This window comes from Bactrocera latifrons, unplaced genomic scaffold (assembly GCF_001853355.1).
Source record: "Bactrocera latifrons isolate USDA-ARS-PBARC rearing strain unplaced genomic scaffold, ASM185335v1 scaffold_99, whole genome shotgun sequence".
NCBI classification, from domain to species: Eukaryota; Metazoa; Arthropoda; class Insecta; order Diptera; family Tephritidae; genus Bactrocera; species Bactrocera latifrons.
The window spans coordinates 686,378-712,514 of NW_017537700.1; the positions used below are offsets into that span (position 1 = coordinate 686,378).

Here is a 26,137-nt window from a genome sequence, read left to right on the forward strand (position 1 = left end):
GCCGCGATGTGTTAATTTGGTGTACCCGCAAAACTAATACGACTATGTAAACTGACGTAACACGAAGGTTCGGTCAAGATCGCGAAGGACCTCTCCGAGCCGTTCGATACCAAACGAGATTTCGGACAAGGCGACTCCCTATTGTGCGACTTCTTCAATCTAATAAAGAAAATAATACGAGCTGCAGAGCTGAATAGAGAGGGTAAAATCTTCTATAAAAGTGTACAGTCGGTATCATTAGCCTCAACAACTGCGCTGTTAGTTCTTCTTTTCCCAGAATGGATAAAGAAGCGAAGCAAATGGGCGTAGTGGTAAAAGAGGGCAAGGCGAAATATCTCCTGTCATCAAACAAACAGACGTCGCCCTCACGACTAGGCTCGCACGTCCCTGTAGGATTTTCATGGAACCAGTATTAACACCAACAACAATAACAACCTCGAAATCCAACGCATAATAACTCTTGGTAACAGGTTCCACTTCGGCAATTGAAAAGTCCAGTCAGTAAGGTAATGTCGTCCGAATTGATGAAAACACTAAAGCAAGAGCAAGACCTACACTCCGTTGGAAAGACCAGGTGGAGAAGGTCTTGATTCTCTTCTTCTTAATTGGCGAGGACACCGCTTACGCGATTATAGCCGAGTTAACAACAGCGCGCCAGTCGTTTCTTATTTTCGCTACGTGGCGCCAATTGGATATTCCAAGCGTAGCCACGTCCTTCTCCAACTGGTCCTTCGAGCGGAGTGGAGGTCTTCCCCTTCCTCTGCTTCCCCCGGCGGTTACAGCGTCGGATACTTTCAGAGCTGGAGTATTTTCGTTCATTCGACAACATGACCTAGACATCCGCTGTCCATTAATTCGCTGAACTATGTCAATGTCGTCATATGTATATCTCATACAGCTCATCATTCCATCGAATGCGATATTCGCCGTGACCAACGCGCAAAGGACCATAAATCTTTCGCAGAACTTTTCTCTCGAAAACTCGCAACGACGACTCTTCAGTTTTTGCAGATGTCCAGATCGGTCTACTATAGCATATTTTTATACAATTTTATGCGACAAGAAATGCACCTGTAAATGGTATTCATGTTTCGGAGCCACCAAAGTTAAACTTTTGTCTTTTGTTTCATATGTTTACAACTTTTTGTTAATTCAGGTGATATGAATATTAAAATATCTTCAGCCGATGAATTCAGCCCCATTAACTACATAAGAAAACTGAACTTTATACTTAAATTTCACTGAGTCTCAGGCGCATGAGGTAATCACCTTACAAAGTTACATATTTTATGCAAATAAAAATTTGTACCAACAACGTAAAAAGTGCAAATAGGATTTCTTAATAATAAAACAAGGCGCAGACGCTTGTCGACATTGCGTAATGACCAAATGACACACTGACAAGTGACCGTTGCGTGCCAAACTTTGTTCGTTTGTCTGCATGTGTGTGTTTGTTTATGATTTGGCTGAAAGGCGCTAAATGAACTTATACACATACATACATATACTAAAATATACATACCCATGTCTATGCCATATTATCAATGTACATATGTACATATGTATATATATATGCGCTAAAATACGAGTTCCACCAGCCATGTAGCAGCTGCCAAATCGAGCAACGTAAATATTTACTGTAAATAGCAACAGCAACCGTGGCAACATTAAAATCGTTGCTGTAAACAACATTGACAATAACAACAATAGCACAACATATTCAAAGAAAATCGAAAGGAGTGCCACTTTCCATTTAATATAGCCATATATGTCGCGTCGCAGCAAGCCACAAAAACACGGTGGCGCACGCAAACACACAGACACACTTGTTGACTTACACCTGCGACTGTATATGTACATATGTACGTATGTGTGTGCTTGTGGAAGCGCGCTAAAACAAACTTGAACGAAAAAAAGCAAGGCTTACATACAACTTGCCACAAAAGGAAATTCATCATCTGCCACATGTGAAGACACTGCCATAAAGCATGGCCACAAACACACATACACACACATAGACACGCATACACTTACATTTTGTTGAGACATCATCCAATCGTCATTCATACATGCAGTTATCTGGCTGACTTGCTGAAGGCGAGAGTGAAGGCAAACGTCAACGTAATAAGGCTGCTTGTGGTACAAACAACAACAGCAGCAAAAACTGCGGCTGAGTTGCCAGTGATTTCAACAAGTACTTCTCGTATAATGTAATCATTAGCATCATCATTATCGGCCTCGGTTGCGCACGTGCGATTATTATCTTCAACATTCAGCAGCCTTCGTGGGCTAACCGCGTTGTTGCTTACATTGCACAGGTGTTGCTACAATCACATAGGTTGCGGCAATAGCGCGAGTTTTGAGATTATCATTAATTGTTTGGTAATAGTGAACTTACGTGGTTCACGGAGCTACTGGTCCCCGATTCATCAGAATGTGAATTGTTATTGGACCCTTCTCTAGTTACCGAGTCGTTAGTAAAAGTATTTGTAAATCTAGGAAACCCAGGCTTTGTAACCATATGTTTTTGAATGAAAATGGATCAAAAGCGAATGGGTATAAAATCGACCGAGTTAGTTCGGTCTATACTTTACATAGAATCTTGCATGATCTGAATATTATTTTCATTTGAGATACTCTGCATGGCAACCGAGATGCTTCAACCTTAGTCTGGCGAAAGCTGGTGGGAAAAGATGTTTATACCTCATTGCAAATTTGACAAGTTGCGTCCTCAAAATTGTAAGTCTCACCACAGAGGGCCAATGATATAGCGTCCAGTTAGAATGCCTATCATTGCAGCGATGTGAGCCTTGCTACGAGAGAAGGACAAGGGCCCTTTTATGTACCACCCTGAGCTAAAAGGCTTTCGGAACCCTACAAGTGCTGATTACTGACCAATGCACGAGGACAGAGAAACTCCTGCTTGTTTCCCTTCTGATGAAATATGAATATGTGTGCATTTTATTGCAAACGTCGTTTGAGTTCTTTTATTATGTAATTTACTAACTGATTCCCAATATCATTATCATACTTGGACACACTTTGAGATGTTAGAAGATATTTTACTGTTAGTTGAATCCCATGTATCGGCAAAGCACCTGGAAGCTATTACAAATCTGCTCGGACATCTTATTAGGTTGTCAAAAAAGTCTTGCGGTATTTTTGCTAGTTGGCGCTGAGAGCGCGTAGTTCAAGTTTTATTCGTCGCATCGGGTCATGCTATACCTTTCTGGAAAGACCATTTCAAGCAAGTGTTTGATTGATTGTCGTTTCTTTTAAGTCATTCGTGAGTTATATCATCTCAAACATGGAGCAAAATAAAGAGAAAATACGGCATATTTTACAGTACTACTACGATAAAGGCAAAAATGCATCTCAAGCCGCCAATAAAATTTGTGCAGTTTATGGAACCGATACAGTTTCCATTTCCACCGCACAATGATGGTTTTCTTCATTGTTGCAAAGCGGAAAATTCAATTAGGAAGTCTTGAAGTGATTATACCTCGTCTTCTTTAAAACAACTTCTGCAACTGGCACCCTGTAAAATTTTTAACTATACCGACTGAATAGAATTACACTTGAATTATATATAACTAGAGGAAGGAGAAACTCTAAAAAGACTTAAAAGTTTTGAAGAGGGAGCTTACGACTGCGCAACTGAGTGTAGTTCACCAGGCCCAACTCAATTCACTTAATACTCAGACGACTGATGAGCTCTGCTTCCATTCTGCTGTTAGAGGGACTCAAATACATTCCTTTGTAAGGTTATAACCTTGACAAATTTCTGCGAATCCATTATGACTAAGCAACCAATCGAGTCATATCTAGAAGTAACTAGATGTCGTTGATAATAATGTTGAATATTCAATAGTAAAAAATAATTGCTGGTAATAATAAAGCCTCGAACAGTCTGACGAACTACATGGAGCGACTGGTAATAATCGATAGAAAGGCGATTTTCCCGATGTTAAATTTGTTGCCACCGGCACTCATCTTCATATTGCCGGAAATAAAAATATGTGTTAAAAATTTTCTTATTTTGCAAGAATATTGAACTGTGTAGGTTCAGTTGAAATTCAGACCGCTTTCACGTAACATCCTGTATTTATTTCGCTTACAGGTTTCTTGTAGGGTCAACTTAGCCCTACAATTTTTTTATCGATATATTTTGCGGTGTTTCCGCCAACAGTAGGTATTTAACGAACAGTCGGAATCGAAATCAAAATCGATACTCTCATGAATCATTCAGTCGTTTATGTACAGATCATGATACACCAACACTCAACGGTTATCCGCAATGATAAATCGAATATAAATGATTTTGCAGCAAGTCATCATAATAACAACCTTCATTATTTGCTGATTTGCTGTTCATTTTCAGTGACGGAGGGCCAACAGTTTCATAATGTTGTTGTTCTTGTTGTAGATAAACACCAGTATCGATAATGATCGATTCAACCGCGAAAGTACATTGATGACGTTAATGATGGCTATGAGTCAAACGGTATACGTTTATTGGACAAGCTCATCGCTTTTGCTATTCAACGCTTACTGGTGTTATTGTAAGTTTTCACTTGTTTCTCTTTCATTTCTAGTACCCAATATGGCAAGTATGAATATATGGTACCTATGTATTAATGTACGTATTTATGTTGCCCAGCCATTAGACGCATGTTGCGGGCAGTTGCGGTGTAACATTCGATCATTTGCTCATTTTTTCAATCAGTGAATTAGTCAGTCAAGCAGTCAGGACAACGTAAACCGCCAATCAAAACGCGCTAAATGCTCTACACACGGGTACGTGTAATAGTAAATGTTTCTACATTAACCGCTTGTAAGTGCTACTGGCACACTCGTACGAACTTCTGCTGGCACGAAGCTCTGCGCATGCTTGCATGCAAGGTGTTATGTACATTGGTATGTATGTATGTTTGTAGGTCAGCATCGATGATATCGCCAAGTATTCGCCGGTGGTCGACTGCCAACTCTGCAACCTGCTGCGCCAGCGCAGCGATAATGAGCCACTTTTCCTTTCGACACGAGGACACATGCTTTAATATTTTAATTGTAAATCTCCCTGCATTGGCTAATTCTTTAATAGTGTTAATTGCAGAATTTGAAAATAAATTTGAGAAAATTATTAAACTGAGACGATTCTGTAATTATAAACACAGCTGCAGGTGAACACTTTACTTTATAGAGTCTAATAAGTTCTGTTATTGTTAGGCCAATGACTTTTCAGTACAAAAATTGTACTAAACTTTTTAAAGGAAAAAAATTTTAACTTTCGCTAAACTGAAGCTATAATAACCTTCACAGGTATATTGCTTATAACAACTATACATATTTATAACAAAATCTGACAACGTAATCGTAATTATTTCGTGAACACAATTTGTCAAATAAAAAGGTTTTCCATACAAGGACTTGATTTTGATCGGTCAGTTTACATTTCATACATGTATATGATCGGTCTGATTTGCACAAAGTGTTTGAAGATTGTAATGACGCCTTGTCATGTAATATATATGTGAGATTTCGTAAAGATAGATAGATATCGAATAAGAGACCTTCATATAAGGACTAGAGTTGGATCGTTCAGTTTGTATGGTAGCTATGTATATGCTATATTGGTCTGATATTGGCGCTTCCTACAAATGAGCAGCTATTTGGAGACAAAAGAGATCGTGTGCAAAATTTCTGATATATATCTCAAAAATTGTGTGACTAGTGCGCGTATGTATAGCGAGACGAACGGCTTTATTGCCGATGGCATGGATAAATCGTCACAGATTCTCTTGGTGTCGCAATGAAACGGTGTCGCGGTTTTTTCCATTTTACGCTTTCTCCCCTGCTGTCACTCCTGAGTCCGTATCAAGCACCTTTCAATACTTTTGAATATGATAAAATTCCTAGTGGTTTTCTATTGGAGCAGTGGGAGGCGCTATACTTAGTGTTTCAACTTCCATTCTGCATGCTCTGCATTCTGTCGGGTCTGACTTACAAAGTCTCAGTGGTGACAACTCAAAGGTAAGTGTCATGTGATAGCGATCACGAATTCACTCAACATCCGATTTTTTAATTACACTTCGATAGGTACCTTGTCACAAGCCACCTTTTTAAGAACTAGATAGTCTGTTCAACTTATAAGCAGACATTCTGTATTAAATTTATCATTATGGTCATATACTCCCTCTTTCCTAACTCTTCAATATGACATCTGTGAAATATCATAAAAAAACTACACTAACTTAACATAAACAAGACAACCGACTAGCGCACGTTAGAAAGACAGCGACACGAACGACACGGAATTCTAAATGTTTAATATTACAAATTAAATTAATTACTGAAATGATCAGACTTTCACAGAGTATAAATTCAGAACTCAAAATAATGTTCACCAACTAGGCTGCCTTGCCTTGTAAGCCCATTTTAGGGTCATAATACAACACAAATCAGTTGAAAAACCAAATATATTTGTAGACACCATGACTCGATTTTCAAAGTTGAGGTTAAGGTGAGAAATAGCAGATCAGCATATTTAACAGAACATTGAGAAGAGTTATATTCAAAGCCAATTTTGAATAGACTAGTTGCAATTGAAGCCATATATTCTTCGGCTAAATGACTAATCGAGATAATGCTGTCATGTGTATTTCTTTTCTCAGCCTCTGAAATTCATATAAATGGCGATTCTTATATGTATATGATATATATATATATATATGTAAGTAGATGAGTCGCTCCCTTTATCCGAATGAAAATGAATTCAGCATTAGATCCATACTTGTTTATTCTCCTACTGGTTTTCTAAGAATCAATTTGCGACTATGCTAAAGTAAGATAAGTGAAACAACAGCACAGGGCATAAATACGATAACCCAAACCATTTGCGATATTGAATATCAGAATTCAGTGAAAGTGACTTATTATGTCGGATTCATTTATTTCACCAGAAAACATTTAACTCAAACAAATAATAAGAGCTCACAAAATGACGTGTTAAGAGCAAGATTTTAGAATATCTTACCTACTTTCTCAGACCGGAATAATACTAACTCTCATAAATACGTTGTGTCATTCGAAAAAACATTCTTTAGAATTTAGTATTTGAAGATTATCTCGTGGAAATATTGGCCGTGGCCACGTCTCAGATGATCCATCCGTTGAGTCCAATTTTTGATGACTTGTTCGAACATTTCGACTGATAACTGCTGAATGACACGGGTGATGTTTTGCTCCAAGGCCTAAATCAAAGCGGGATTTGAGTAATGCGAGGGCGCTTGGAAAGGTTAAGCGGTGTCAGTTCTTGCACAAGCTATATTTTGTTTTAATTTGAGATCTCGACATAAAATGACCCAAGCCATTACATTATGATATCTTGGGTCAGCCATATAACCTAACATAGGGGATTCATGTTATAGTCAGAATAGCGAAGAGTCCCGAAAATGTATCTAGGGAGGCAGGAATAAATAGTATATACGTATGTATACTATATATATAAGTATATGCGTTATACAGCTTCCGATAAATTGTATATCCTTTGATTATTATGTTTCTTTGATTACCTTTTTACGTCTCGACTTTCGTATTCGCCTTTGCACCTGTGAATTGTGAAATGATCGAAATCTCAATGCCAGACAGCATGCTCCGTTCGTCGTCAATGCCAAACGATAATAGCGTTAATAACAGTAATAATAATATTCGTTGGAAATTCGTTCGATTAATAAAGAAAAAACTCGAGCATCCCACCAGCATTTCAATCCATTGTGTGCGTAAAACAACAAGAAATAAGTCGTTGAACTGGATTTATGTGGGTTACATTGTCATGTTTCTTTGACTGGCGGCATAATTTGTACACTCACTGTGCGTCTGCACAGTGGGCTTGAGCACCATCTGATAACTTAATTCTGCACACTTCTTCACTGCATCAATGTAAACGACGCACTAATGTAAAAGGAAAATATTTATGAATGTATGTTGCTTAAAAGCCGTCGTAATTTCTGTGGCAGCCGAATATCGAAATATTTTATCTTGCTTGGTACTCTGAAAAAAAGGTTCTTGCAGAACTTCACGAAAGTCTTTCCAATTAAAAGCTCTTAATTGTAACGTGAAGGACCTCTGCCTTGCAGTTTTAAATTTTTTTTCATCTCGTTTCGCAGTTTTTGTGGAAATTCAATGCTGTACAAAAAAGTCTAGTGCGATTTTTTCGTAAACCAAACCGTCTAAAAGAAGTTGAAGCCGATTACTTTGTGGTAGATTTTTTCTGTCTTTTTGAATTTTATAACTTCATAAAAAAAATTCATTTTAAATTGATAAACTTAGAAGTTCGTAAGAAATTTACTACTACAAAGTATTGTCCCTCTTAGCAAAAACAGTTAAATTTCACAAGCTTCTCTTGAGGCAAATTTTTTATCAGCAAAATCACTCACCACAGACAGCAACAATAATTTGGAGCTCGGTCCGGTCATAAGGAATTGGCAAACGTGTTAAGGATTACGATTTAAGGGCATGCATCTGAAATGTCCGGTCTCTTAGTTGTGGAGGTGCCGCTGCCAACCGGTATCCAGCTTTTTTCTTATGTAAATGCTCCACGGTAAAAACGGCACGATTTTCTGTGCATATATAGCTGCTGGTCAATCGACACAGTGCTAACACAACCGTCGGACTCAACGACTTCCAATATTTTATCAATGTTTTCGAGAACGTGGTGTATTTTCGCTATCAAAACCAAAATTGTGCATAATTGACTTTTACAATGTCAGCAAAACTATTCCGAATATGGCATATTTTCTCTTTGCTAATATCCATCTTTGACACGAGCTTTAACAACACTGGTCTAAGCAGTCACAAAACTGTATGAAAAAAAAACTTATCTTTTCAACGTCAAACAGCTTAAGGTCATATAGCTATAGGTTATACATATACAACGCGAGATATATGTAGATTACTAAAGCATCAACCGATTTTCAGTAATGCCATTTGTTCTTGGCGACGATACGATTTTGCAGTCAAGCTTTAAGAATTTATAACAAAATTCTTTATGGAGTATTTTCCAGGGAGTATTTTAAGTTTTTAAAGCTCATCACTGCTCGTTATATTGATTCTTTCGAAAACTACTCTGAAATTCGCTTTGAGAAAGGGTCCAAAGTTTAAAATTATGCAACTAAATATTCTTCAGAAACAATTCCAATTTACAAGACGATCGCGATTTACTTACAAATTTATTAGCAAGAAATATTTGTAGGCAACAACACATTGCATATATTAAAGTGAACAATGTCATTGAAATAATATGTCTTCAATCAAGTGGTGATAAATATCTGCATAACAAATGTCAAGTACTTGCGGCCAGCATTTGTAACCTGAGAAGTGCATTTAAAGAGCGGTTAAGTGCTGGGTATGCACATATGTACATATGTATGAATGAATGCTTATTTATTTTGTCGGACGGACAATTTCACAGCAAAGCATTGTTGTTGTCATATTTAGCAACGAGTTTTGGTCGGTATCGTATTGTCTTCTATGCCTTTGAACAATATGTTACACACTTTTGCCTAAGCGCATATATAGCAATATATACATACATACGTGCTTTTGTATGTCTTTCATAAGAAATGAACTGTACGGTGTAAACGTTATATGCAGAAAATGAAATTAAAAGTTGAGCAAAAAATACGTAACATTACTTTGGTATGCAGCTGACGCATACACACAGAAACGAACATATGAACATATGTGTGTAAAAGCAATTGAACAAGCGGCGAGCTTACACGATTTGTCTAATTGCAATTGAGCGAGCGTCAATCATCCTTAAACAACATACAAATGCCAAAGCAAGCATGCATGTGCCCAATAGATGTATGTATGTATGCATTTCTGTGCGTGTGGGTTGTATACATGCAACGCCTTAGCAATCAAATATGCGCAAAATAAAAGTAAAACCCCAAACGAAACATTCCATCGCGGATGTGAGGCAGCAAATTGTGAATTAAAATTCTGCAAGTCAATTCAAGTGGCGAAGTAAAGCCAGAGCCAAGCCATAGACAAGCCATATACGTATATACTTATATTTACATGTGTACATACAGACGCTTAAAAGCTTGGCTGCCGTTGTAGTCAGCGCAAGAAAAGCTGAGTTTGTGGTCGCTTGCTGCTTTTGGGGCGTAGTGGCGCAAATGAATGCGCAAAATTTATTACGCTATGGCAAAAATATTTGTTAAAAAAAAAAAAGTATGGCAATAATATGCAGCTTTGGCAGCTGGTTAGCTGCGGCGGAGGTGTAACAAAAAGCGACGTATGCTTAGATATGTATGTGTATGGTACATTTGTATATTAATTGCATGTAGACGATAAATCATTAAATATAATACCAGAGCAATTTGGTGATATTATAAATTCGGTGTTTGCAACAAACATTTTCGGGATCCCAAAATTTTTCGGGACTAATTTGTGAGTAAGATTCAAAACAAAGAAAAGAAAGAATGGCCTTCAAGTTACGATATTCAATGAAATGCCGAACCGGTTTAGTGTTCGCAATCCTGAAAATTTTCCGTACATGCTTATAAGTATGGTTAAAAAAATGCGAAAAAAACATAAGCATTAAACATAGTAAAGGTATTTCCAGATTAGTTTGGTCATACTATAAGCCCTTAACTCGAAGTAAAAATTTTCGAGATCCCGAAATTTATCGAGTCTGACATGTGAGTATGATAAATAAAGCATTTTCTTTAAGTTAGGATATCAACTGAAGTACAAAAACAATTTAATGTTCGGGATCCCGAAATTTTCTGGTACTCGCTTTTAAGTATGTTTCAATAAAAGTGTAACCTTTAAGGAAACATAAGAAAGGTAACACCACATTATTTTAGTATTACGGGAAGCTCGGAGCTTGAAAATCATTCTAAAAAAGAAAAATAAAGCCGAAAATTGAAATTTCAAATGAAATATTCAAAATATTATTACTAATATTATTACTAATATATACATTTAAGATGGAGTGATACTAAATCTACACTACCTTCTTTTGATAACTTTGAAATATTTGTATATTGCTACGGAATAACTGGATTTCCGTTGATAACGTGGAGAGGGAGGTCTATCTAGAGTTAAAAATACTTCTAGACGACAGGATTAGAAGTAGGAGGCAAGACCGTTGTGACAATCGTCATAACGGTCGAGTGATTTACAAGTACATCCGGGACGTTGAGTTTGTTGATGATAACCCAGACTTCGGATTGTGTCTGAGCTTGGCAAGTTGCTTATGGGGCATGAGCCTCTAAATACATTTTTCTATAATAGGTAACTATCGGATAACTCGGTGTGTCAGTGTGGGGCGCCGTGTGAAAAATGGGTTCACGTGATCGCGCAGTACTCGATGTACTCAGTTTAGGGTGTGGGGATAAGCTGGACTGATGGACGTTAAGATGTTACCAGTGCAATATCCACTAGTCGGGGCCGAACAGTTAGGGTCGTTTACGCTTGAATTGTTGAACTGGGAATTAGTGTTATCTTCTTGTGTGAATGGTGTGTGCATATGAGCGCTAACCCCAGTATGTAAGATCAACTGGTAGTAGTTTAATCTAAGAGGTTTTCTGGTACCATGGTGAGCAGGAGGCCTTAGATTATGACCAACCTGCTCATTGGGATTGACTTCTCGGGAAGTATTGTGGTGGTTGTGACTTAAATGCATTCAAACTATTCAAGTTTTCTCACGAGCAATAAAAAGGTAACAATGCTCAGCAGTTCAGTCTTTACTATGGCGACGGTCTGTGTACTGTATACTAATTTCTGAATCCCGAAAATCAGAAGTATTGATACTCGTTTTATTCTTTAAAAATATTAAAAAAAAAAACAAATTTAAAAATCCCGAACACTAGCTCATATTTTCGGGATCCCAAACAGATACAAATCGAAACATGGCAAGCTCATATATTATGCACATAAATTTCCTGCAGGCTTCGGTGCGAATTTATCCATCCATATGTAGATATTGCTGGCACCGGCTGCCCTTACGGAAGTCCGCGCCGTTTCACCGACACATACTCGTATATATGTACGAGTACATAGCTACGCAGAAGGCTTCTTCCAACTTGCCAAAAGCCGCTTTTGGTCGACACCTTGCTTCACTTGCTTGCGTTCTACCATATTCGAGTTATACTTTTTTTGTTGCTGAAATATGCCTTCTGGAATTCGTTCTAACCTCACTAACATTACAAAATATCCACCAGCATTGACACTTGCAATGAATCAGTGGCTGGGTCTGCGGGATTAAAAAGGCAAAGCCAACGCGCCGCTCTTGTATGGATTGGCTGTAAAATATTTTATAGTCTATCACCTAAGCGAAATTAATATGCAGCCCAGTGCTTAAGTTTATTATTTATAGTCACAAATGAATTTTACCTATGATAAATTTGCCTCTGTCGGATATTTAAATGGTCGGCTCCACGAAATCGGATGGCAAATTATAATAAATTGGCATTGTATGTGTTTTTAATTTTTAAGATTTGTCATTCATAGCTATAAAACGTTTTTTTAGTTTTTATTTTAGTTTCAGATGTAGAAGTAAAGCGAATTGGTTGTTTGCAAAGAAGTTATTGCTGACATTAAAAATGAGGCATCCGTAATACTCACTAAGCAAATAAAAGTGTGGGACGTTATGTACCTTAGATCGGGCATTTAGGGAAAAAAATAAAGCTATACAACTATTTTTAGGAATCGATTTAATGTTATTATTACTGTTATAAACTTCTATTGTCATTTTGGTTATTGCTATTTTTATCAGTATTCTAAATGTGCCGTTGGTCCAGAGTCCAACCAATGGCTTGTTTTTCATTTGTGATGCTAATAATTTGTATTAACCTCTTAACCACCGTTTAGATTAGATGCACTTAACATTATATAGGGTTAATTTGTATGCTAAGACCGAAATACCAAAACTTATTGATAAATTAAGATTGTAATTATAGAGATTTTTAAGGCAAATTTAAGGCAGTTGGTTAATTGTTCAGTTCTGCTGTTTTCATAATTTCCATAAGCTTCTCGTAGGTAGTATTTGGAAGCGAGATTTGAACTTTTCTATCTGATAATTAGAAAAAAGTAGAAAAATTGTTTCCACTTAAATGAAAAGCTCATACTTAGAAAGATTTCCGTTGAGGTGTTGAAGAACCTATTTTTCAGAGTACCTTAATTTATATAGATACATATAATATTTATATTAAGGACTGTACCGAAAAGAAACTGCACACTTTCAATTCAATATATCTCATGAAGTAGCCATTCTATCACATTGCGGTAAGTACTGTCAGAAAGCGTGATCAGTTCTGCTGCTATCGTTTTTTCTTTCTCCGTCGCGATGCCGAATGGATCAAATCTTGAAGCAAAGGCGTTGGCCTTAATAAACCAAAACGAGTCAATGTCTAAGTTAAGTAAAAATTACAGTCAAATTGTTTGTCCGCAATGAACTCCTAACCTATTGAAACGATGTTAGTAAAATATAGCACACTGTGTTCACTTTGATTCAATTTAAAAGATAGTGTAGTTTATATTAAGCAGACCAGTCTACAGACGGCCACAGTTTCCCATTGGTTTAATTATCGCCAAATCTATATCATAAATAAGTCTCAAAACCAAAAATAGCAATTTTCGGTTTAGATTAAATGCATTTCATTTTTCCATTCACAAATTATTGTATCAATCATTTTAGAAATTAAACCTCAGTTAGATTATAACAGCGGCATTAACAATTCCGTCTTTACCCATAAATAATATTTTCATTATATTGAATAGTTTATTGTAATAGCAGTTAATGTGTGCTATAGCCACAGCAGTGCGTGACCGGATCTACTGCTTAGTACAATATCATATATACTATATATACTATTTCCTATTACTCGTAAAGCATAAACGGTAACTTTCTTGAAGTATAATACACATTATAAGCAATTTGTTTTATGAGTGGGCTGAAAGTACAGAATGAACTTTAACAGTTCAATGTTAGACAAAAGTCCCACTCACTGCACACTGTAACCGTTTAACAGAGAGCAACAGATCACAGGCAAAAGTGGCTGACAATAAAAATACTATATATACATATACATATGTATGCATGAGCATACGTGAAAGCCACAACGGAAGCACTTACAACTTAAATGTATTATAAAAATTAGCCAACAACAAAAATACACACAACACAATCATATGCAACAGGCTACAAAGTCGCGTCGAGAGTGATAGTTACTTAAAATGAATTGTACAACAAATGCTCAAATGATAAAGAAAAAGTAATAGCAACAATAGCAAAACAATGAAGAGAAATGTGCGCACATACGTGAACGTGTGTGGAGGTCAAATTATATTGCACTAAATAACGTTACATTAAGTGGCCGCAAGTCCAACACAAACCTGACCTACTAAGCCACACCAGCGCTGACCACCAGTACCTTCGCTCGGAACCAACCAGCTTCGCATTGAGTTTGGTTATAAAGTACACGTGTGTGTGAACATTTCTGCTGCTCGTTTTTGCTAACTTTGTCTGCTGGTCGCTTGTCTTGTTCAATCTTTAACGTGCCCCAGTGTACTATTTACCCACTTATGTAAGTAAAATTATATTCATAAAGCAGACCACAGTACAAAAATGCTGAAGAATGCGCGCAAAAAGACAAACGAACAAATCCAAAGGTATGAAAAGGCAGCAAAACAATGCAAATTGCCGTTATTAGATGGTGGAAACAACAGTAACATGAGGAATGTATGCCGAAGAGTGTTGTGGCAAAGTACACATAAACACAAAAGCTGTTAACACACCGATTGTCAATCATGCTTGTAATGTTAATTAATGGAAGGAAATAAATTATTGATCGCGCTATGGGAAGTCGCACTTCCCTTTGCTTACTATCAACATGCATTTACTTCGCTTTTGCAAGGTAATGCTGGAGGTTTGGTTCACAGGTGACTGTTGCTTGAAAGAAAAATCCCGTACTCGTATGTAGGTTTTAAGGGCTATACTTTCAAAACGCGCTGATCTATGTCAATGCTTTTTAGATTATAAGCCGCACTTAACTAAAACAAATTGATTTGTTATTGTTTTTGCTGTTGCGTTAGTGGCAGAAAACGTTTCCCAAAACATTTGAGAAATGCTGACGTATAAACGGTTTTTGGACATATAAAAATTCGGTATTCCGGGAATTGGTTTTAAGCCATTTTCTTACACTTGCTAAGTTCTACAAGAAGTTTTATATATTTAGTGAAAACCTTAGAGAAATATGTTTTTGTAAAATTACTCACTCCTCTAAAACACCACCATAAGTAAAACAAAAAAACAAATAAAGACCAAAAATATATTTTGAAAACAAATCATCTATCGTAAGATCGTTCAAATCGGTCAAATAACGGGTGTTATTGGTCACGGTTGTAGTATATACCAGTCATAAATATACTGTCAAACAATCTGCGAGCATACATAATTTTCGCTGTTACCTTAATTTTGGGCAAATGCCTTACTATCCTAGATTTTTATATTTGGAAATAGTTTTACGCGAACTATCGTTTTGTATTCAAATATTTCGGTAGCTAAGAGAAGGCGCAGCATGATTATTGTTCCATGGTTTCTATACTCCAAAACTCGTCTTTTTAGTATATATCATTCATTTGATAAGTATTTTTTACATATGACTCAAGCAGCTCACGACTTCCGGTCTTTGACCAAGTATCCTCTGGGTAGCCTAAGAACATCCATTTGAAGGCGAGCTAAAGTGAGAAGGCGAAATATCCCCTACATAGGGTTGTGCGCTGGGTTTGGGACCCGTAAAAAAACACCCCAATGAAAAATTTTCAACAGCCTCGGATGAGAGACCCCCCTTCAATGTTGGGTAGTGGAAAAAGTATTTTCGTATAGATGTTGTTGCAGTCGTATATCTCCAGTACTACTAATCACATTGTGTCATATCATATAGTGTTGGCAAGGTGAGATTTTAAACTTCATTTATTTAAATTCGGGGATGTTGAAAAAAGCAACAGCTGTTCAAAAATAAGTGAAAATGGTAAGGAAATTCGCTATATTTTCAAATCTTTTATAAAAAAGGGAAGAATGTTACACAAGACACCAATGAAATTTGTGAAGTAGAGCTCTTGGGGGCCAAAAAAATTTGAGAATGTGGAACTGAAAGCAATATTTGATGAAGATTGTTGCCAAATAAAAGGATAATTCGCAGAGCCTTTTGAGGTTTAAAGGCAATAAGATACTTTCAAAATTAAAGAAATTTGCATTCAAGAAATTCTTGGTTGAACGTGACTGGTGGTGACAAATGTATTCATTACGACAATCTTTAATGAAAATGAGATATATGTGAAACTTGACCAATCCGTCAAATCAACGACAAAGCTTTAGGAAACAACGATTATTCATGTCATGAATATAGTTTTCTATAATTGGTGGCATCAGCAGGGCATGCTGTTTTAAAAGCTATTAAAACGAGGATAAATGAGAACGCTATGCCACTACAACTCATCAACTGCCGACAAATGCCTCAATTTTGCGATTAGACACGACCCAATATTTTTCCATCATGACAACGTTCGGTCCCATGTTCCAAAATCGGTTGAAAACTGATTAGAAAATAGTGGCTTGGAAGTTATGCCTCACGCGCTGTATATACCAGATTTTGCATCTTCTGACTACAATTTTTTGCGGTCGGAGAAAAACTTCTCCACTGAAATACAGCTCACATCAGAACCGAGTATCAAAAATTGGTTTGATTTACTCGTGGCCTCCAAGTCGGTGCAGTATGAGAAAATGTATAGATTCAGATGGATAACACTTTGAACAACGATATTTTTTAGCTTTCCCAGAAAAAACATTCAAATTTAAAAAAGTGGAAATGCATACAACCCATTTATTATTTAAAACTAAAATTTCAAGGGTTTGAAGAGTCCAATTGTCAAAAATGTTTTATTATATGCCCCTGAAGTACGAAAAAATAAATAAAATAATCATTGCTTCCTTTCTGGAGCAAATGCTGTGGTGAGACGTATTTTTATGAGCTTAGCGATTTTCATTTGTTCAGAGATATGGATCACAGGAATTGTATGAAATTTTTGGCCAAAAACAATACTGTAACGATACCCCAGCCTCAATACTCGCCAGTATGGTTCCATTTGACTTGTTTTATTTTCTAAAATAAGGAGAACCTTAGCGGGCCGTAGTTTTACAAGATAGATGAAAAACGCTGAGAGAGTTGTCCCCATTATATCGAATGAGAACTATGTTGAAGGCAAACCTAATGTAAATAATGTATATGTGTTTTTTCAAAAAAAACGCAAGTTTTCGTTCAAATCGTATATATAAAATTTCTTTTGCAGTCGATGTCTATCAAGTTCAATAATAAAATATTTGTTTTTATATGATTTCAAGGTAGCTGTGCTCAAAATTTTCATTTACACTGGTTGGCCAATTGAAGAGGAGAGTCGCAAAAACGTCTAAGTAGTCGGCATACTTAAGCCACCACTATTAGACTTTCATTCACTATATTTATGTATAAAATTAAGTATGTGTCCTCACTTACATATGTCAACCATCATATACCTGGATTTTGAAGTAAAAACATATATTATCGAAAAAAATCGGTAAAAGTGTTTTAAGACTAGGCTATCACATTGTGTGATTTTTTTTAAATAATAGTCGATGAGCAAGCAAGTGCCCTAGAAGATGAATTAGAATACTTAAACTGCTGATACCAGTGAGTTGTGCTACTTGGACACTTTTAAGAGTGTTTTTTTTTTTTCGAAATAACTAGCATTGACTCATAAGAATATATTACAAATATATCCAAACATAAATAACCTTATGTTATATAGAAGCTTGAACGCTCACATAGATCATAAAAATACTCTCAAGCAATCAAAGCAGATAAAAACGGCTTGCGCTTCCTTATTTAAAATCACATTAAATATCGGTAGGCCTTAATAGAAATTAAAGCAGCGAATCGACCATTCATAACTGCACTTAAACACACACATATATATGTATGTATATATGCATCTACAAAGCGGCAGTAGCGGCCAAAAATTGAACAAAAATTCGACAGCCGCGCCGCCGCGGCAATAAAAGTGTTTTTCAGACAAGAAACTCGTAAAAATCAAAGTGTTATGCGTTATCGAGAATGCCGATGCTTCAGCGATAATAAAAATGCAATGAACCAGCGCCACCACTACTGATCCCTTCTCACTTCGCGACCCAGTGCACAATAACAATGGGTAGAAATTCCGGTGCCGCACATACATACTATACATGCATACACACTTATATAAGCAGCACATATGTACACATAAGCGACCAAAAATCCCGTTGCACAAAGGCCTATATAACTATATACATACATGTGTGTATGTGTGAATTTGGGTGTATGCTACACCTGCGCTGCACTTCGGTGCCACCGATGCGGTAATGCCGGTTTTCCCAAGCAATTTCCTTAAAAGTGTGCACTTTTTTCTCTCACACAAAAATGGTACTTCTTTTCATGATGTCTGGTTTATTATAATTTTTAGCGTTACAATATTTACTAGCTCTTCTTCTTCTTTTTTCACTTGTTGAAGCGGTGAAATTGGTATTTTTTCTGCATTGCGCTTTGTTGCTGCATTATTGTTTATTTTCTCACTTTTTCTCGGTTTTGTAATCATTAGCTGAAGAGGTGGCAAATGTGAGTGAAAGTTTTTCACCTGCCGAGGCTGCTACACTGTGCACCAATAAGCTGGTTAGCTCTTTGGCTGGCTGACTGGTTGCTTGGCGGTTCGATGAGATTTTGATTATTTGGTCATTGGGCTGGTGCAACTTGTTGCACGTTGATGCTGTCTGTTGCCCGCAGCATAAAATCGTAAAATTCAATTGCGTATTGCATAAAAGACTGACGAAGGCGAGGTGAAAAATAAACATAATGGGTTAAACGTGCAAGCGCCAGCAAGACAGCATAACCGCGTAGCGGGATTTGCATACAGTGACATGCATACGTACACATATAATATATGTATATAATAATGTTAATATGTATTATACGCACTGCGCTGGCGCGTGATTAATATTTATGATCGTGCTTGCGGATTGTCTACGCGAAATGTTGAGTTGCGTATGCGCAGTGTACTACTTTAATATATACATAGATATAGTATAAGGTGTAATTTCACACAAATATCTCAACGCTATAGATTATATTCTTTATATTTACCAAGAATTTATGGAACTGTAAGGCGTCTATAAAGGAAGCTTTCTGTTAACCATACTGTATGGCACCGCTGAGTCATGCTCAATGAAGGATTTTGATATTATTGTTAAATAAAAAGAACTTTTAGTGATAATATGTTGTTGTTGTTATTGTAACCGCTTGAAAAAATAAATATTTGTGCAGAATATTAATGAGATGGCCGTCCTTATTCGGTTATAATTCGAAGTACGTCCCGGTTATATAGACACGACCCTTCCTGTGGCAGTATGGTTAATACAAACCAAAACCTTCCGACAATTTATGCAATTACGATATTTACACAACGTATCGTCAAAGTGTTAAAATTGATGCTTTAATACTTACGATTCAGTACATCATATTACATATATGGATCGTAAGGTTTTAAGCTTCCACCATCTAATATAACCAATATATAACCATTTTATAACCAAAACACACATTTTCTTTAAATATGAGAGTTTCTATTACACCGATTTTCCTTCACTTGTAAACTTCACCGTTAGATAACTAAATTACGTATTTCTGCGTATTTTTCCTCAAGCAAATTTTGTGGAGCTAAAACAAATATTTATTTGCTGCATATTTTTTCCCTTCGAGTACTCAAGTCTATAATTAATTCTTATATGTTTAACTATATTATTTTTTTGCTGCTCACATTTGTTTATACAAATTTCTACGTTCACTCTCTTAAGTATTTATTACAGTTTGTAATAGATAAATCAAAACAAAAATTTTATTTTTTAAGCAAAAAAGACTCAACTATTTCTACTGTTTATCCATTTCTTACACAATAACAAATGTTGCTTCACTCAAAATGCTATTCACAGATTAATTTTCCGAAAGCTGTCAAGTTTATGCGCACACCTTTTGAAGGATAAGGTTAACTAAAAATTATATGGAGTTTATTCTAGTAGCGCCATCTATGTTAATGCACGAAGAAGACAGACTCCACTGACCGAAAATGCTAGTTATAATAATTTTCAAATTATCGAGTTCACTAATACTAGTGCTAAAGCGCTAATTTTTCTAACCATAAAATGAGCTCATATTTCTCTTGATTTATGTTAATACACACATTTGAATGCTAATATAAGATCGGTATTGTCTCGGACAAATATACTAGAATTTTTATAAAAATAAAAAAAACTCAGCGACAATTGATTTGAAGTAATGTGCAGAAAAGAGAGATAGAGAGGGATATAAAGAGAGTTCTCGACAGAGGGACTCATTTCTTTTGGTCAATTGCTACAAGATTACTTGTTTAGAGATAAGTTGAGCCCATAATCTTATTATATAATAAGTCCACTAAAATGCAGCAATTTAGTGAATCATGGTTTCCAACCTAAGACAAACGAAAACTGACAATGACAATGTTAATGTTAAAAGCATGAGCAGTTTTTCGATCTAAGCTTATTCAATTTTCGGCATAAAAAGAAATTAGGGAAAAGTTCGAACAACGTTTTAAAGACTTTCGTTCATAAACTCTATAGCCACAGTTCACTGGGTATTGACTTATAAGCTTTTCACTTGAAGTTTATTAAACAATCAGGGTTTAAAAATGCACACAAAAAGATATAAATTTCATAGAAATTGGTTTGATAATGGTTTTGTTTAACTATGTAAACTTTGATCAAGACTTCGATATTCCAACAACCAAAATATATACATACATATGTATATATGTAGGTACTTCTGTATATACAATATGTTAAATTCCCGTGGTAGAACTTTATAAGTTCTGATACAATACATTAATTAAATAAGATCGAAATTTAGTTGTGATTCAGTCGAGCGCTAGCATTTAAATGCGAATGTCAATGGCACTGGAAATTACATACCACATATGTATATACCTTCCGGCTATGTTACAAATCCTGTGTAGATGGTGTGAAAACCGTTTGACTTACAACAACAGCAAAATCTGATACAGATTAATATTATTTACCTCGGCTGTGGCGGTCACGTATGAGGTTAAATGATAAACATAGTCGCGTGGTAAATCTAAATAAAGATACGAGCGAAGAGTAAACAAACTCAAATTTAGATTAAAAAACGAAAAATGAAATAAAACAAAGCACACAAAGGTCAACTACACACTTAAGTGCCGACGGCGCGCACATAATAAAGTGCTCAATTACAAAAACGAAATCTAAATTGATTTAATTAGTACAAAACAAAACCTGAGGGTTAACCAATGCATCATAGAGTGTGGAAACATTTTTTTTATTTTTTAAATGTTTTATTTTTTTAAATTTATTTATTAGATGTGTATAAGAGACAGGTAATGAAAGTGTTACCAACTTAGCAAAAACATTTTTTTTATTTTTTAAATGTTTTATTTTTTTAAATAACGGATGACATACTCAAAGGGTAAGGGCGGATAATTGGATTTCCTGTCTCTTATACACATCTATTTTTTTTTGGTATTTGTGTCCAGCAAAACTTTGCGCCACCTGCCACTAGCACAGGTGTGAATGCTTAATTAATACATATGCACATTCACATGCATATTTATATAAATAATTTATGCATTCGAGTATTTTTGACCGCTTCAACAACTGTCAAATATATGCCAAATAATTTTATACGCAATTCACGGTGATTTTTATGCACACACAAAATGCTGGCAATAAAAATGTTTGAACACCAAAATTATATCTACATATTATGTATGAATGTACATATATAGGGTAAAAAAATATTATAAATGATGATTACCTAAAAAGTGGGCCAACGACCAGTGAGCGTCCCATAACACAGTGAGTGGGAGCAAAACGAGCGCAAAAAGCAGAGAGAAGTGAATGTGTAACTGTATTTAATTATATGCACATATAATGGTGTATATAAAACCATAGGCCATGCCACATTCCACGCAAAAAAAAAATGGTAGCACATTTTGTATTGCGAATATTTATGTTTGCGGCTGTGTGTGCGTGTATATGTTGATAGTGCCTCAAGACAAACCAGTAATATTTCCCACGAAAGTCGAGCAAAACAGAAATAAAGCGCAATAAATGCAAAATAAAATGAAGTAATAAAACCGCTATGCAAAGAAAGACTATAATATTTATATAATATATACACATACATATTTGAAAATACATGCATATGTATGTATATGTATAGCTGCAATTACTACGCCGGTTCTTTGTTTTACCGTCCAATGCAATCACCTTTGACTTAACTAACTAACCCGCATATATTTAGTACTCATTACATGAGGCATAAGCTTAGATACATTAATACAACGTATATTGACAGAATACTTATGTTCCATATTAATCGCTTTTGTTATATAAAAAATCGAGAGAAACTCATATATATTTCTAGGCAACTAAAAAGCGTCGATGTTTTATTGACACATGCAAATGATATGATTAAGTGTTGATTACCGCTTGTGAGCAAGGGTGATCAATTGACATTATAAACGTTAATTATAAGCGGTGTTTTAGGCCGTGAACTAAAGATTTATCACATGAGAGCCAATCTTATTTCTCTTTTATTTATAGTTGGTTAAACTACGTCGCAATATAGAATGTATAAACGTACAGTGAACTTTTGGAACACAATTATTTATAGTAATATAGACACAAATCTAGATCTCATACCCGTTACGTTAAATTTACGCAAAACGCATTCGACCCACATCAAATATAAGTTTTTTGTTGATAATAAATAAAATCAAATAAACTCAAACTGACAATAAGAATTAAATGTTATCTAATGGACGCCCAAAAGCGGTTGTTACCGACGAAAACATTATGTTCAAAAAATAATTTTGACTGACCATAAAATGAAGTTGTTCGAGATAGAAGACACTCTAAAGATATCAACTGAACTTGTACATCATATCATTCACGAATATTTCAGTGCGGACAGCTCTTTACAAATTGGTAGCCGCGCGAGCACACTTTTGACTAAAAACAACGATGAGTTGATGATCAAAATGCGATAAATCGGTGTTTTAGAAATGTTCCATTTCCATGAATTGCAATGATGATTTCGGCTGGTTTTTGATGAATGCTGTGCGTGGATTCGATGGAATTTCCGGTGATCACGGATTTTGATTGGTCAACATGTTGATCGTCATTTATATCCTCCCGACCACTTTGAAAACGTTGAAACTACTACTCCACTCTGTTACGGGATAGGCAATCATCGCCATAATCTTGTTACATCAATTGAAACGTTTCGGTAAAAGTTTTACCAATTTTAAAACAAAATTTAATGTTGGATCTTTGTTCGAAGCTCATTTTCGCACCGATAACACAAACATACTGACACTTAAAACGTAATAACTTCACTTCCAATCAATGAAATATCATGAAATTATCACTGGACAATCGATAAAGATAGCAGATTCTAACGCACTAGTCGACATATAGATGGCGCCACCCGGGGGCGCTTAATTCAAAATTCCTGTTTACTTTGGAACGTATATTGTATAGTTTGTTTGATTCGCCACACTCTAACGTTGGCGCAGTTAGCTATCAGTACTTTTGTAGTGTTGAAAGTAAATTTAGTCCCCATTAAAATACACTGTATAACTAAATTTCTTCCCGAGTTTAACTAAATTCTCAAAATTATTTCCATAAATTTGTTGTAATGACTGGGTTCGATCCCACCTCATTTCAATGCCTCTATGCAAGTACTACTAATGAAACCATGGCTGATCCGTATATCGAAAAAATTGTGAAAAAATATCTATGAAAAGCTGTGGGTAGGTATCTTTGTCACCAATTAACTGTGGGCTTGACTACATAAAGACTTGGTGGTAAATGCTTTGCGATGTTTAATCGCGTTCCGAACGAGCATCCGTCACTTGGTAAACATCAGAACTCAGCAGACGCGAAAGAAGTGTTTTAAAAAAAAAAAAGGCATAGGGATGAAAGTTTTGAATTCCTGCCCTTCGTACATGACCATAAATATTTTTTTTTTCTTTTTTTTGAGATGATTATATTATTTGGAAGAATTGAAATAGTCCGGGGTTCACTGTAATCACACTTTTTGGATATTATTATAGTAAAGGAAAGATATTAAAACAATCAGAGCTTTACTGCATTCGACTCTACAGTTTATGCCACACTCAATTTCATTATTAATTCGTCTATCAATCCGTTTATTGACTTGAAATTATAAACACGTTCATTTTATGAATTCCAAGAGTCATCCACTCAATAAAATATGAGCTGACAACATTGTCAGTGAATAATATATAACATACATATACGGAAGATTACCTTATCCATATGTAATGCATGGCATTCGGTGAGACGAACGTGAGAAATTTTTAATTTAAGTTTATTTCATTTGGCTTTGTGGGCATTTCAATTATTTTCTTATTCAAATTGGACACCTTGGCGCCCTTTCTTATTATGTATTATTTTCAACTCTAGTAGCGCCTGCAGCAACACTCAATTGAAACAATCGCACCAACTGAATAGGGCCGAGAGTAGAAATTATATTTCAAAGCGGTTTCAGTCGCATTTTCGAACGTCACCTCAAGTTAGCTACGTACTATATATATTATCCATGTATTACTTATATGTAAAGCTGAATGATTTTTTGGAATAATTACAAAAACAAGTAAAAAGATAGGTAAACAAATTGCACTTCATGGCATGGAGCGGAAAATATATGTTTACATGCAGGTAAATAAGTATGAATTCTTAGGTAAGTATATACAGTTACTTACCAAATTGTTCGTTTCAGTCAATATTTACTTCACTCACGAAATTAGAACGTACAAAAAGTAATTTACTATTTATTCTCAGCTATGTTAGGTTAGATGGCTGATCCCTCAGCAATTGCGGGGGCACCGCACTTAGACTGATATGTGTGTACAGTATTTTATGATACCAAAAGAAACATTCATTTTGTTGGATATCAGCGATATCGTCCTGAACCTATCACAAATCTGCTCTGGTGTCTAATTTATCTTTCCACTAATTCACCTATGAGGTATGAGTATAAGATCCGGCAAAAGCGGAATGATTGCATTTCATTGTCTACAAAACAACTGATGCAGCTTATATCCGGTAGTAATTGAATACAGATCGGACAGAGTTCAATTATAACTTCTGCAACCATTGAAAGGAGCATTTGTTGAGAACAAATAGTTCCCTGGATGATTTACGAGTTACCCCGGACCAGAAGGATCTAGCGAGTGCACAGCTGGTGGTTGTTATTGTTGTTGTTATAACGGCAGAAATCTGAGTGGTTGACAGTCCTTGGCCGGATAAAAATCCGGGTTCGTTCCTGTTACCTAGACCCGACTATTGTGTGATCGGCTGTTGGTGGTCGAAAAGCGTTGGCTGACATGATCTGAGGCCCAAGAGTCTAGTACTTGTAGTGAACTGAAGAAGTCAACTGTGCTAATTAAGACCGAAATGCGTGTGCTAAAAAACTCATCAGTCTTGCAGTTTAAGCTGTGACCAAGCACCCAAACCAGTCCATTCATGAAATAACTGCATGCTGAAGATTTTAAACTCAGAATTTTGTCAAAATAATTAGCAAGATTAGCAGAGTCTATATAGAAATAACCGGTATATGTGTTTAAAAGCAGAACCTAGTGTAAGATTTGGATATATAATATTTATGTAAATGTTTTAAGTTCTTCAGAATAAAAACTCTCATTAACATTTTTTTTTGCCCAGGACCTCTAACATTATTTAAATCTAGAAAGACTTGACTGATGTATAAACTTCTGTCGACCGTTATCTGTACCAAAACTCCAATTCAAACGTTGGCCAAGCCAATATTGAGGGTCAGGAAGGTTTTACTATGTGAACGGTAAAATTGGCAGGGCAAACACTTAATTCGGACCTATCCTCTCAGCAACTGGAATGTCTGTAGTAAATAATCGCCCAGAAGTCATTAGCTAAAGCCAATAGAAGGGA

At 35.9% G+C, this 26,137-nt stretch overlaps 1 protein-coding gene across 7 annotated transcripts in view; it reads right to left on the reverse strand.

Annotated features, from left to right (window-relative positions):
- LOC108978007 overlaps positions 1-26,137 on the reverse strand; it is a 151,208-nt gene that overhangs the window by 70,626 nt on the left and 54,445 nt on the right. The gene's annotated exons all lie outside the window — the stretch shown is intronic.